The sequence below is a fragment of the Prunus dulcis genome, chromosome 2 (assembly GCF_902201215.1).
Source record: "Prunus dulcis chromosome 2, ALMONDv2, whole genome shotgun sequence".
NCBI lineage: Eukaryota > Viridiplantae > Streptophyta > Magnoliopsida > Rosales > Rosaceae > Prunus > Prunus dulcis.
This window is the reverse complement of record NC_047651.1, coordinates 14344129-14359165: the sequence shown is the minus strand read 5'-3', so window position 1 is coordinate 14359165 and position 15037 is coordinate 14344129.

Below are 15037 nucleotides of genomic sequence, written 5' to 3'. Positions count from 1 at the left end.
GATGTACCTGCGTATTATTCTGGCTCTTAAGATATGTGCAGTATTGCCTCTGGATTCTTCTTTTCTGAGTTCTGGTTAACTCCAGAGTTGGTCTACCGCTTTTTCCTACGGAGTACCATCTGCCCTCTATGATTGTTGCCAAAGGCTTTTCATTTCCGGGTGTCTTGATTGATATTTCCTTCCTGGGCTGCTCTGTCCTCCTTTCGCTGCATTGTGTAGGCCTGAAACAGTTCTTCTGTCTTGTTTTATCTCGGGATGAGGCTCCAATCCTATCGAAGACACTAGGTGTGGGCTGATTTTGCCTGTCTAGAACCACTTCTAGCTCTGTTTCACATTTGCACCTGCTACAAAGCACTACCCCAGCCGAGATGGTGGCTCTTGGTCTTTGACTGGTTTCTCTTATGATTCTTCTGCTTCTGCTGCAACCGGCATCTGTCATTGGCTGAGTTTCCCTCTGTTCTGGCCAATTCAAGTTGACCATATTGACTTGTGGTTGAGGGAAAGGATCTGTCGTGACCGATGGAGGTTTTTCTGCTAGTTTCAACCTTCCTGCCGTTATCCCTTCTTGTATTACGTCCCTGAAAACAACACAACTATTGGTAGAATGGTTCCAAGAGTTGTGCCACCTGCAGTACTGTCTGCCCTTGAGTTCTTCCGGCTTGGGTATTCTGTGGGGCGTTTCTATTGCCTTCTGTAGCAGCATTTCATCGAACAAAGCATCAACCTTGGTCAAATCAAAAGAGTAAACCTTGTTTTGCATTGGCTTGTTGGGAACGAATCCTCCTGTGAATGGTGGGGGCTTTTGGTCTTTAGGTGGCTTTGTAAGGGCTTTGCAACTAATGGGATGTTTTAGTTTTGCCATTTCTGCCACTGAAACCTCTCTCTCTTCTGATTCTTCTGTATCTTCCTGTGATTCCACCCCAATCAGGTGGACTGAAGAAGAAGGGGTTTTGTAATAAGTACCTTTGGAGGAGTTCCTTCTTTGCTGTTCTTCCCTGAGTAATTCCTCATATTTAGATGCCTTTATCAGCCAGTTCTGCCAGGTCCCCGAACAACATTCCGTCGAACCTCTTCCTGAGAGAGATTTTAAGGGCAGCTTGGGCCATCTGGATGAAATGTCTTTCTTCCATGGGGATTCGGCACTTCATTTTGAGCTTTCTGAACCTGGTTATGAAATCTTGAGCCGGTTCATCTTCGCTTTGCTTGAGGGCAGCTAGATCACTAATGGTGACTTCTGGCTGGATCCTGTAATAATAGTCATGGAAGACATTTTCCATCTGCTCCCAAGTTTGCACAGAATTGGCTGGCAGGCTGGTATACCAGGTGAAAGCCTGTCCAGAGAGAGAATTGCCGAAAAGTCTTAATTTCAACAGAGGGTTGTTCTCAATAGCTATGCATTGGACGGAGAACCTGCCTATATGTTCAACTGAGGAAGCGTGGGGGTCCTCCCCGTTGAACAAGGTGAAGTTTGGTACTTTGAAACCTGGAGGCAACGGTATTTGATCGATGTAGGCTGGATATGGTTTTCTGTAAGTAGGCCTTTCCCCTCTCCTAGCCTCGGGTTCCATGATTTCTCTTATCATTCTTTGCAATGCCCCTATGTCATTCAAAGCATTGACGGGGGGAAGATTTTGTCCCTGTTCTGGCTGGATGTAATCGATCCTGGGCTCCGCTCTGTATGGTCTGGGTGGAGGTTCCTCTCTGTGCCCTTCCTGCTCTTCGATGTCTAGGTGATTTCTCCAGTTTGCCCCCAGCCTATTCCTGTCATGATTAGCAAAAAGGTTATTTCCCCCTCTGCCTCTTCTCCCTCTTGCGGGTGGAGGGAATGGATTAGGGTCCATCCTTCTGGGTCTATATGGCAATACTGCTGATGGTTCAGGCTAAAGTGCCAAAGGTTGATCATGCTGGGCCACCAAGGGTGGAATGGGTTGAGGTTCTGGCTGGTTCTGCTGAACTAGTGCAAGGTCATCTGGTCGGGCTGGGGATCCGTGTTCTTGATTAGGAAGGACTCCTTCCCTTGGACCAGCCTGGAGTTCTCTGTGATCTGGTACACCAGCGACCTGTGCAACTAGGGGGTTTTCCTGGTATGGCCATGCTAGTCCTGGCGGAGGGCCGTAAGGGAGGTCTAACTGCTGGACTACAGCATCAGGGTTTGGGATTCTGGCCATGGCGGTTTCTCGGTCTTTCCGGAACTGCCTGTTAACCTGCCACTGCATCATTGCTGTCATATTATTGAGAGTGTCTTGGTTCCTTTGCACCGTGACTTCTTGTCGGAGTATTGACTCCTGTATTTGATTCATCTTTCTGGAGCTAGTCCTAGAACGTCTACTTCCTGTACTGCCGCGAGCTGATTGTCTAGCATCGCTTTCTTCTGACTCGGGACCTTCCCTGCGAGCCATTTGGTTTGTCTCCATATCTGGTGTGGATTCTGGCTAGAGCTTCCTGTATTTGTAAACCTGTGAACGGCTCTGTCAGAGTATGTATACTGAGAAGTCCCACTGGGCGTGCCAAATTGTTCACCCGTTTTCGCGTTTACTCCTGTGATGGAAGGGCGAAGTTCCCCACTGGCTTGGAGACCATGTGTTGGTCAACAAGTCAGCTTTCTTTGGTGTGCGAGCGTGCCACTGCTAGCAATGTAAATCCTAGCAGACTTCTTTTTAGAATAGATAACTTGCGCCCCAAGTTACTGACTTCTAAAAACAAACGATTGTGAATTTGGGTGAGGAATATCTCCCAAGTAAGTTCTTTTCTTGCCTCAGACTGGTAAGGACTTTCACAATTTATCTCAGTATCAAACGGCTGTTCTGGCCAGAAATATTTGATAGAAGTTGGACTATTTCAGGCAGAACTGCCTTTTACAAAGCAATAAATATACATATCGACTCTAGGAAGGTTAAAAGATGGCCGGAACTCCGTTTCTGCTTGGATGGGAGGTTCCAGTTTGGGCTGGACTGGACGCACTTGGGCCGGTCCGTACTGCTTCGTGGCTTCAGATGCTAGGCTGACCTATGAATCGATACCAAAGTTTGATTTTGGCAGAGCTTTATGTTTACTTCACGCTTCGTGAGGCCTTTGAGTGGGCAGAACTGCAGCTTCTTCAGTTTGAAGGGGGCAGAAGTGGCTGTTCTCGAGGGTTTGATGGGCTAGGGATTGCACTACGAGCGTTGTTCTGCTTGAGCAGGACTCTTCATGAGTTCGCTGAGGTCTCCACGTCTGTGAAAACTCAAACTCTGCTTGTCTTGGCTTTTGCTGAACCAAATTTGTAACGAGGGATCTCGTTTTAGAAGACTTATTTTCTAAGTCTGAACTTTGGAATTCTGATCTAAAGCTGGTTTCTCTTGGAATCCAAGTGAGCTTTTGGTTGTTTTCTTGTTGTTGTTTTTTTTTTTGATTGATTGATGAATTGAGTGTCCTTTTCTTTCTTGCCTACTCTTGTTTTTATAAGAGACCTTCCTGGAGGTGTTTTTAATTTTAATAATGGGCGGCAAAAAGATCTCCTAAAACGTAAAGTAGAAAAGATTTTATCAATCAATGGCAGATAGGCTCACAGCAGTCACCTCCTAAAGCAGTCATTTCCCTGGTTTCCTGGGCGGCAGCTTTTTTGTTTCAACCAACGCCACCGTCTGTGTGGGCTTTTTATGGCGGTTTGGTTTTCTTCTGTATTTCCTGAACAATTCCCTGTTTCCCGTTCTAACTGAGAAAGTGTGACCCGTGAATTCCTTAGAAAATGGTGTATTGCTTTGGAGCAAAATCTTTGAATATAGACGGGGTTTTGATCTTGTGTTGGGAGTGTTTCAGAGACGTCTCTTCCCATATAAAAACTTTAGTTGAAAATGCTGACTTTTCAAAGCTGAGGTGGATGTGTTTTTAATCCCTTGGGTTTGAATCCAACAGAAATTTATGGGCTGAGCCCAAATGACAATTTCCATGTTTGGTCTTTCTTGGGCTGGAGGCTTTGTTTTCGACATCCTGGCGTAAAGCCCAGCCTGTCTGGATCCTAATTTTGTTATCCTCAAGCTTTTTGGGCTGAGCAGATAATTTCATCATGGGTCTGTCTTTTGATTTTTGGCGTGCCAAATTTAGGCCCAAACAGTAGTGAGACATGATATTTTGTTAGGAAGATGGTGATGATTTGGTGTATACAGTTGTCCTACATGGTAACTCGAAAGAGCGACGTGTTAGAAAACAGAAAGATGGTGATGTCTCTTGTAGTTGTAAGTTGTTTGAGATGAAAGGTTTCTTGTGCAGCCATGCACTGAAAATTCTTACTAATTACATGAATGTCAAAGAATTTCCTAACCAGTATATTTTAAAAAGGTAGACAAGAAAAGCAAGATCTGAAAGTGTGAAAGATATGCACAGACGTCACATCCAGACAGATGTGAAACTACAACAAACATCTCGATATAGGTCTTTATGTTCCATGTGAAGAAACATATAAGATTTCTGTTAGTCATTTGAATCAACTAAGCAAAACCATTGAAGACATGTTAAGTTCAAAAATGGATGGTCAAGTACATGATAAGGATGGCCAAGGGTCACCTTCCACCATAGTGACAGATGGTGGTAATGAGGCATGTTTCTTGGATAGTGCAAAAGTTATCCAAGCAAAGGATTAAAGAAGAGGGAAGCATCCCGTGGAAGAAAAAGAATAAAAAGTTGTTTGGAGAAAAACATAGCTAAGAATAAAAAATCATCTAGTTCTCGTTCGTCACAGGTATTTTCTTCTTTTACATTCAAAGTTCAATTCCAATATAATAAGTTTTTTATTAATTTAGTTGTATATAATGAACAGGTGCATCTCCAAATGCAACACTTAAGAGACAATAACATATGTCATCTAGCTACACATCTTGTAAGTATCATTTATTTAATTTTTGTTTTCATATCATGTTTCTAGTTTAAAATGTTACTGTAAAACTACATAGGCACAAGATCATGGGGCACCTAATACAATATCATGGATGCCTTACCGAGACCCTCAACATAGTTTCCAACCATTACTTAACCCTGCAAGTTCCCCTTTACAATTTCAAGACTTGCAAGTTTCAAATGACATTGTGCGGAGTCAGGTATATTAAGATTTATAATATCCTTTTTATAAGTCATGGTAAGTTTTTTTTATTTATTATAATCAATTTTCGTAACTAGCTTATACAGGCTATGAACTTGATGATCGATAAGCCACATACAGCTTTAAATGGTGATCAAACTAGAGATGGCATCTGGAATCATGGGTATATTATGCTCTCAGTAATACCTTTATTATGAAATTTTATTTGTATACTACTAACTAGTTTTTTCTTTGTTTTTTTTTTTTTGTACAGGTCAATATATCAATAGGAATGCTTGCCAAATATACACAATTTTTCTTTCTTTTATTATTGATGTGTAAATTTATGTTTGCCATTTATTTGATGGGAAGATTATAAACCTTTTTGTCTTTTTAATGGAGATTATAAATACTTCTTCGATTCTATTTCCTACATCCATTCTTTTGTTTTCTCTTTAGCACTCCAGTTAGCTAGATGATGACATGATGGTTTATACAAGAAGAGAAAAAAGTAGGAGAAAATGACAGAAAGAGATAAGAAAAAATAACATAACATAAGTGAATAAGGAGGGAAAAAAAACAGAACGTGAATAAGGAGAACAAAAAAAAAAGCTGGACGTTAACTACTATTAGTTGGATGTTATGGATTTTTTTTATTCTTTTTTCATTATAAATACTTCTTATCTTTTAATATTTTTTTGAAGATTTTATAATATAGTTTTGACTTAATAATGATATTTTCATTTTTTGTTATATTTTATTCTCACCATTTGAAATTATGAACTTTCTATATTGAACTTATTACGATATTTCTGTGTGTAGGAGTTACATTGGCAGTGGAAAACATAAAAGATGAAGATATCGATTTGTCCACGTTCAAGCAAATTGTAAAGAGAATTGTTCGTGGACTTTATTAAAAAATTAATTTTGAGATTTTTGTAATTATAAAAGAAAAGTAAATAGGGAGAATATATAGAAGACAGAACCGTTAATAAAAAGAGCCTATTCCATAGCATTTATAACCATTTAACACCCACTATCTTCACCATTTATTTTTCACTAACTCTCAACCATCAACATCTCTTTAATCCATTTAATTCATCACTTAATCCCTTCCCTACCCGCCATGAATACATTAACCTTCCACATACCTCTCATTGCCCACTACAAATCACTCGTCCACCTTTTTGCAAAGACACACCATTACAATTTTTTTTCCATCTCGTTCAAAGCGTTAAATTATGTTTTCTTTGTAATGAATTCCAAAAACTCTACCTAAGGCTAAATGGAATGTTCTTTGATCACGCATATGGTATGAATTGCTTATTTTTTTAATTTTTGGGTTGTTCAAAATTTTCAAAATTTTTTAGTATAATTGATATTAAGTGCTAATGTTTTCATGAGTTTAATTGTATTTTCTCATTGTTAAGAATTGACTTAATATTATTTTCATTTAAAAAAACCGACATTAAAGAATTCAATATGTTGAACAATATCATTATTAAAAGACAACATTGAAAAATTAAATTGATTTTCATTTTTTTTTCTTCTGGTCAACATTTCTGAATGAAACATGTTTTACTTAAAGAATTAAACCTTGATGCCTTGGTATTTTTATCATTGATATTTCGATTTCAAACTCAATCTCTATAATATTCAAATCAAATCACCTTTTCATTTTTGTTGTTGTTTTCATTTTGGTACGTTTAATTGTGACTTTGTGTTTAGACTTTTTCATATATGCTTATTGAGGATAGGATACTTGGACTTCCAAGATTATTATTGCCCAAAAACTTGTTGCAAAGTCCCAAGTATTGTATATTCAAGGAGCAGATAGTAAAAGTTCTGAATAAAAGTGACACCAAAAATGAAAATGTAATTTGATTTTAATATTGTTGAGACAGAGTTTAAGATCAAAATATCAATGATGAAAATACAAACACATGAAGATTCAGTTCTTTAAGAAAAATATGTTTCTTACTCTTTAATACAAATTATAACTTGATTAAAATTATCATAAAGAAACTTTAATCAGAAGATTAATAAATTAAAATCAATTTAATTTTACAATATTTATCTTTTATCAATGATTTTTAAGAAAAACTGAACTGCTCAATGTTGGTTCTTATAAATTAAAAGAGTTCTAAGCTAGTTCTTAACAATGAGAAAAATACAATTGAACTCATAAAAAGATAATAGCACTTAACATCAACTATACAAAAAGAACACGAGAATATTGAACAACCAAAAATAAAAGAAATTATAGCAATATTTCATACCATATGCTGGATCAAAGAACAATGCAGAAACTTACTCAAATAACATTTTCTTTAACGTTAGCTAGAGTTCTAGCAACTGACTACAATGAAAACATATTATTTGAAAGATATGGAGAAAGACATATGTCGTAATGGTTTGTCTTTGCAAAAAGAGTGGACGACAAATTTATAATGGGCAATGAGGTAAGTAGAAGGTTATTGTATTCATGGTAGGCAGTGAAAGGATCATGATGGATTAAATAGATTAAAGAAGTGTTGATGGTGGAGAGTTAGTGAAAAAGAAATGGTGAGGTAGTGGGTCTTAAATGGTTATGAATTTAATGCCATGGAATAGGCACTTTGGCATCAACGATTTTGTCTTTTATTTTTCCTCTTGCTGAAGGGAAGTGTTTTCTGTTGTTCCAATTCTTGTCCACACGTAATTTCGTGATTCACATGTGAAATCTTGCTCCCACAACTATATTTTCAACCCACAAATTATGAGTTCTCCATCATTTATAAGCAGGTAAACAATGGATACCAAAGTTGAATAAGAACACAAACTGCGATAGAAAATTCAATTATCTTTTTATGCTTCTCACATTACTTCTCTATACTATTCCCCTATAATACATAACCAAAACGAACATATATAACATAACAAGGATTTAATGTGATTGTTATTTCACTGAGCATAATTCAGATATGATCATAAACGAAGCCAAATCGAGGTCTTTTATACATAACCACACAAACATATTAAAATAGCCTAGATTAACATGATTTTTATTTCACTGAGCACTGTTAAAGGAAAGAAATTGGTCAACTATTGTGATTACCTCAATCTTAGTAATTAGCTAAGTTTACGGTCATTACAGCTATTGTGATTTACATACTTAGAATAGAACTTTCATTCTGTATAAATCTTGTACATTATGATCTCAATAGAGATATACAATATACAGCTTTCTACATTCTTTCATGGTATCAGAGCACCAACATAGGTGACTCTGCACGTCTTCCGCTACCAAAACCAAACACACAAACAACCAACCTACACAGCCCATCAACATGGGTGATGAAAAATCATCCGGATCTGAAATCAACATGTCTGATCCACTTATCCAACACCATTCCGACTCACCCGGTCTGGTTCTAGTTTCGAAACCTCTCGAAGGCCATGACTATGGTCAATGGAGTCGCTCGATGCGAATTGCCTTGAGCGCTAAAAACAAACTAGGATTCATTGACGGGACTATCAAAGCCCCAGCAAAAACTGATGCCAAATTCTCCATTTGGCAGAGATGCAACGATATGGTGTTATCCTGGATTTTGCACTCACTACAACCCGACATCGCAAGCAGTGTACTTTACTGCACTAGCGCATCCATGGTGTGGAATGATCTTAAAGATCGGTTCTCACAAGGCAACGACTCCCGGATTTACCAAATCCGTCAAGAAATTGCCGAACATCGACAAGGCCATCTTTCGATTTCAGAGTATTACACCAAACTCAAGGCCTTATGGGATGAATTGGATTCATATCATGAACCCATCATCTGCACTTGCGAAGGTTCCACAACACGTGCTTCTAGAGAAGAGAAGGAGAGAGTCATGCAATTTTTAATGGGTCTGAACGAACCTTATTCAACTGTGCGTGGGTCAATTCTAATGATGTCACCGATCCCAGACACACGTCGTGTCCATGGCCTGATCCTCCAACACGAAAGGCAACTGGACGTGGCAAATCGACAGACCGGATCCCATGCCATGCAAATCATACGTTCTGCGAACACCAAGGGCGGCACCAACCCAGGCAACTCGGCAGCAGCGGCGAAACCCTCTGGTGCTGGGGACGGAAAACACAGCTCCAACTTCAGGAAGTTTCTGAAATGTTCTTATTGTGATGGAGACACCCACACCATTGACACTTGTTTTTTCCTTAATGGATTTCCTGTGGGCCACAAACTCCATGGGAAGAATGTCAAGCCAAAAAACAAACGGGCTGCTTACACTGCTGAAAAAGATCCAACCCCAGGGCCCCACGTCAAATCCAATGACAGCCCCACTTTCACTACTGAAGAATACAATCAACTGATCGCTCTTTTACACAATCGACCTGGTAATTCTCATCTTGCAAATGCAACAGGTATTGTTACATCAACCTGCAACCTTTCACAGCATGACCCACTTTCAAATTTCTATTGGATCATGGACCGTGGAGCATTAGATCATATTTCGTGTTTTGCACCTACACACAACACAGTCAATACTCAACATGATTTTGTTGGTTTACCTAATGGAGGAAAAGCAGCCATCAAAAATATTGGATCCATTAAAGTGTCTGACACCTTAACTCTAGATGGTGTTCTTCATGTACCACAATTCAATGTGAACTTATTGTCTGTGAGCAAATTGACACGAGGATTGCAGTGTATGGTGACTTTCTTTGATAAATTTTGTGTTGTGCAGGACGTGAATACGGGGAGGACGATTGGCCTGGGCAAGCAATTTAATGGGCTCTACTACCTCAAAGCCACCCAAAACCCACATCTAGCTCTTCATGTTCACCACACCTCCCATCTTTGGCATCAACGTCTGGGACACCCATCCAACGCCCCTACTCAATTTCTTTCCAATAAATTTCCAGAAATTATCTGTGATACCAATCATGTTTGTGATATTTGTCCTTTAGCAAAGCAAACTCGCTTATCTTTTTCTCCATCTACTTCACTGTCATCTCATGCACCTTTTGATTTAATTCATTGTGACATTTGGGGGCCACACAAAATTCACACTCATACTGGTGCACGATATTTTCTAACTATTGTGGATGATTTTACCCATTTTACATGGATCCATCTCTTAAATTTTAAATCAGACACACAAGGGGTGATAAAATCTTTTTTCTCTTGGGTCAAAACCCAATTCAATCTTCATGTCAAAACCTTGCGTGCCGACAATGGGAGTGAATTTCTTTCACTCCAACCTTTTTTTCGAGACACTGGTACCTCTTTCCAACACTCATGTCCATATACACCCCAACAAAATGGCATCGTCGAACGAAAACATCGCCATCTTTTAAATGTGGCTCGGGCACTCCGTTTTCAGGCCAATATTCCCTTACGTTTTTGGGGAGAAAGCTTACACACTGCATGTTATCTCATCAATCGCCTTCCAACACCATTACTCCAACACCAATCTCCATATGCACTTTTACATCACAAAACTCCTGATTATTCATTTTTACGAGTTTTTGGTTGTCTGTGTTATGCTACCAATCTCCTTCCCAAACACAAGTTTGATGCACGGGCCCGACGATGTGTTTTCTTTGGTTATCCCCTTGGTCAAAAGGGTTATCGCCTTTATGACCTCAGCACACAAAAATTCTTTTCCTCTCGGGATGTGGTTTTTCACGAAAATATATTCCCTTTCTCTACCTCACCACCTGAACAACAAACTGACACTATTGTCCTACCCACTCCAGCCCATGACCCCTTATCCCAGACCCAGGAAAGCCCAACCTATTCTTCTTCTCCTCACTCTCTTCCCCATCCGGCCCATACCCCTCAGCCCTCGGCCCACGACCCACTCCTCACTTATTCACCATCCCCATCTCTTATCCAACCCGTGCCCCCTGTTCTGTCTGGTTCTTCTCCTTCATCACCGACGCCCACCCACGCATCTTCACCATCCTTTGATGCCACGGCGTCATCCTCTCCGGCCCTTTCGTCCTCTCCACAACCCCTTCCTCCTTCTCTCACCGACGCCAATCCCATTCCTCCCGCCCCACCTCTGCGAAAATCCACCCGCTCTATCAAACCCCCTCCCCACTTCAAGGATTACCAAGCCCACCATGCCGCCCTGCTTGCTCCAGGAGTTCCTTCCCCCATCACATCAGGTACTCGCTACCCCATCACTCGATATGTCACTCATTCCAATTTTTCGGACCCTCATCATTTTTTTGTCAATAATATCTCCCAATTGGTTGAACCTAACACTTATGAGGAGGCCCGTCACAACCCCCACTGGGTTGAGGCTATGAACTCCGAAATTGCAGCTCTGGAAGAGAACCACACTTGGTCGTTCGTTCTGTTACCGGCTGGCCATCGTCCGATTGGGTGCAAATGGATTTTCAAACTCAAGTACAATTCTGATGGTACCCTGGAGAGATACAAAGCTCGCTTGGTCGCCAAAGGGTTCACCCAGCGTGAAGGCATCGATTATACTGAGACCTTTGCTCCTGTTGCTAAACTTATCACTGTCCGTTGTCTCCTCACTGTTGCCTCTGTTCACAATTGGCCGCTTCATCAGATGGACGTGCACAACGCTTTCCTTCATGGCGACCTCCATGAAGAGGTCTACATGCTTCCACCGCCCGGTTATCAACGACAGGGGGAGCACACTGTATGTCGTCTCCACAAATCCTTATATGGTCTTAAACAGGCGTCTCGAAGCTGGTTTCGTAAGTTTTCCTCTGCTATACAAAATATTGGTTTTTCTCAATCCAGAGCAGATTATTCTATGTTTACACACAAACATGGTAAATCCTTCACTGTTATATTGTTGTACGTTGATGATATGATAATTACTGGAAATGATGATGATGCCATACGAGACCTTAAACACTTCCTTGGCACTTGTTTCAAAATCAAAGATCTTGGACCTTTAAAGTATTTTCTTGGAGTTGAAATTGCACGGTCCAAATCTGGGATTTCTTTTTGTCAACGGAAGTATACATTGGATATTTTGGAAGATGCAGGTTTACTTGGTGCAAAGCCTACAAAAATTCCTATGGAAGCCAATGTTGCACTCATGCCTACAGGGAGTGACCCTCTCAAGGATCCTACTCGCTATCGCAGACTTGTTGGCAGGTTAATATATCTTACAATAACAAGACCAGAAATCACATATGCGGTGAATACTCTAAGTCAGTTTATGCATGAACCCCGAATGCATCATTTTGAGACAGCACGTCGGCTCCTCCACTACCTTAAAGGAGCTCCTGGCCAAGGGTTATTATTCCCTTCACACGGGCCCCTCCACTTGACAGCTTACTGTGACATGGATTGGGCACGATGTCCTTTTACAAGGCGCTCAGTTACTGGATACTGTATATTCCTTGGCAAGTCACTCATATCATGGAAAAGCAAGAAGCAAGTCACTGTCTCAAGGTCATCTGCAGAAGCTGAGTACCGCTCTATGGCAGCCACCACTTGTGAACTCACTTGGTTGCGATATCTCTTACGGGACTTACAAGTGGAACACAACCAGCCAGCCACCTTACTCTGTGACAACAAAGCAGCCCTCTACATTGCAGCCAACCCAATGTATCATGAACGGACCAAGCACATTGAATTGGATTGCCATACCGTTCGTGAGAGAATTCAAAATGGGGAGATCAAGACAGTTCATGTGCAAACCAAACATCAAGTTGCAGATATTTTCACTAAGCCGCTACCTGCCCCCTTGTTCCAATCCCATCTTGGCAAGTTGGGTGTAATTGATATTCACACTCCAACTTGAGGGGGAGTGTTAAAGGAAAGAAATTGGTCAACTATTGTGATTACCTCAATCTTAGTAATTAGCTAAGTTTACGGTCTTACAGCTATTGTGATTTACATACTTAGAATAGAACTTTCATTCTGTATAAATCTTGTACATTATGATCTCAATATATACATACAAGAGACAGCTTTCTACATTCGAGAGAGAGAGAGAGAGAGAGAGGCAGGCAGGCAGGCGCACCTGGACAGGAATCAGGTCATCATTTTTTACATTTCCGTAGAGTGCGTACCTCCGAATGGGTGCCACATATTCAACCAAGTTGCACAATCCCAAGAGGTTGATCATTTCTACATTAATTGTACCAATGGGTTGTAATCCTATAAAATTATCTAAAATTCATAATAAATAAATTAAAAATTATAAAAATACAAAAAAATAAAATAAAATTATATGAACTCTTTGCGACATTCTCCAGCCCAGCTTGTTATTTTCCCTCTTCTTTCGAAACCCAACCCGATCCAGCTCAAAGCCTGTTCAATGTGGGCCAGGCTAGCCTAGCCCGGCCCATTGGTGATCCCTACTTTGATATGCTTGTGAGATTGCTTTAATTTCCTCCTTCTTATGTCATGAAAGTTATACTCCTATTTGCACAAATTGATTGATTAGGGGACACAATGTGATGCTGGTGCACAAGCTGATGGCGACCCTGAACTTTTACCAGATTACTGAAAGAATTTTTTGGGGCATCTCATACTTCTTACATGAATCTTTTAAATGTGTGCTTATGTGGTTATATCCAATCTTTAAGAGTTCATGTAGTTCAAAACAACAAATGCAATCAAATTGCATTTTCAATCGTTTATGATTGTATCTGCCTAAGTGGGTTTGGAACTTAAACATGAATTTTTCAGGGGAATGACAATATTTAAAAGGCTAAATACTTAATAATAAAAAAAATCCAGACAACTAAATAGTCTTAGAATTTAAACAATACTAATGTCATTCATAATTAAAACAAATAAGATTTTTACGTCTAGAACTAATAGACTATAGTCTATATAATATACCAATTAATATGAACAAAATTCATGTCAATTATACAATTAGCATACCAAAATTCATATCAAATATGAACAAAATCCATATCAATTACACAAGTAATCTAACAAAAGTCAATGCCAATTAATCTAACCAAAACTACATGTGATTTGGACATCACAAGATAAAAGTACACGTGATTATAAGTTCAGGGTAACTTTTGGTGAACTTTTTAAAGCACTGTAGGGGCTTTTTATTCCAGGAGCTTGACGAATGGGCTTGGACTGCCGAAAAGAGAAACAGGTGAAATTACCCCCTGTGTCTGAGTTCAAAGATCAGACCCCAAAATGTTTCGAAAGGATAGTGAAGCCTTAGGAAACACCTTGGTTACCTTCACCAACAAAAATAATGCCTGCTTACAGATAAATTCTTAGTGCTTGCAGGTTGAATCTTAGCTTGGCATGAGAGGCTTGCGGCATGGGAGCAAAATTGCCATGAGTTTAGCACTGAAGAGAAAACTAAGTGTTCCTTGGGGAAAAATGGGGTAATAAGGTAGGAGAGAAGGGGTTTTGCAGAAAGGTTTGGTTGACAATGAGGGAAAGAGAGGAATGGGTAGCTTGAGTGTTTTTCCGGTAGCTTGACAGAGGCTCTGTTAGTTTGCCAAAAGAGGAAAAATGGGGCAAAAGATGAATAGACCATGAATTTGCTGGGTTTTGCAGGTGAGAGAGGAAGCTTGCTCTCTGGTTCTGGGGTTGGTCTTTGTTAGGTAGAAGAGGCCTTATTTATAGCTGCTAAAGGCCATTCTTTTCCAAAAAACCCTAATGGCTTCTATCCAATTTGGCCAAGATTTTTCCTTTCTTTCTTCTCCCTTCCTTTGACTTATCTTATAATCGTAAAAATCTCTCTGCCCATTTGCACAAAATCTGGGATTTTTGGGAGCTCAATGCTCTTCCTGTAGCTGCCCAAGTGAAGAATTCCTATTTTCAGATATCTCCTTTTCTCTCTTTCTTTTCCTCCTTCATGTTCAGATCTGATGAAGGAAAGAAATTCTTATGCATGTTGGTTCGAAGGGTGGCTCCTTGCGCGCCAATATCTTTTGGTCTCTTAGATGTTTCGCTTGGAAACTTGTTCCTTCCCTCCTAGCAGCCCGCGTAGTCTTCCAAGCTCCTCCCGTGGCTTT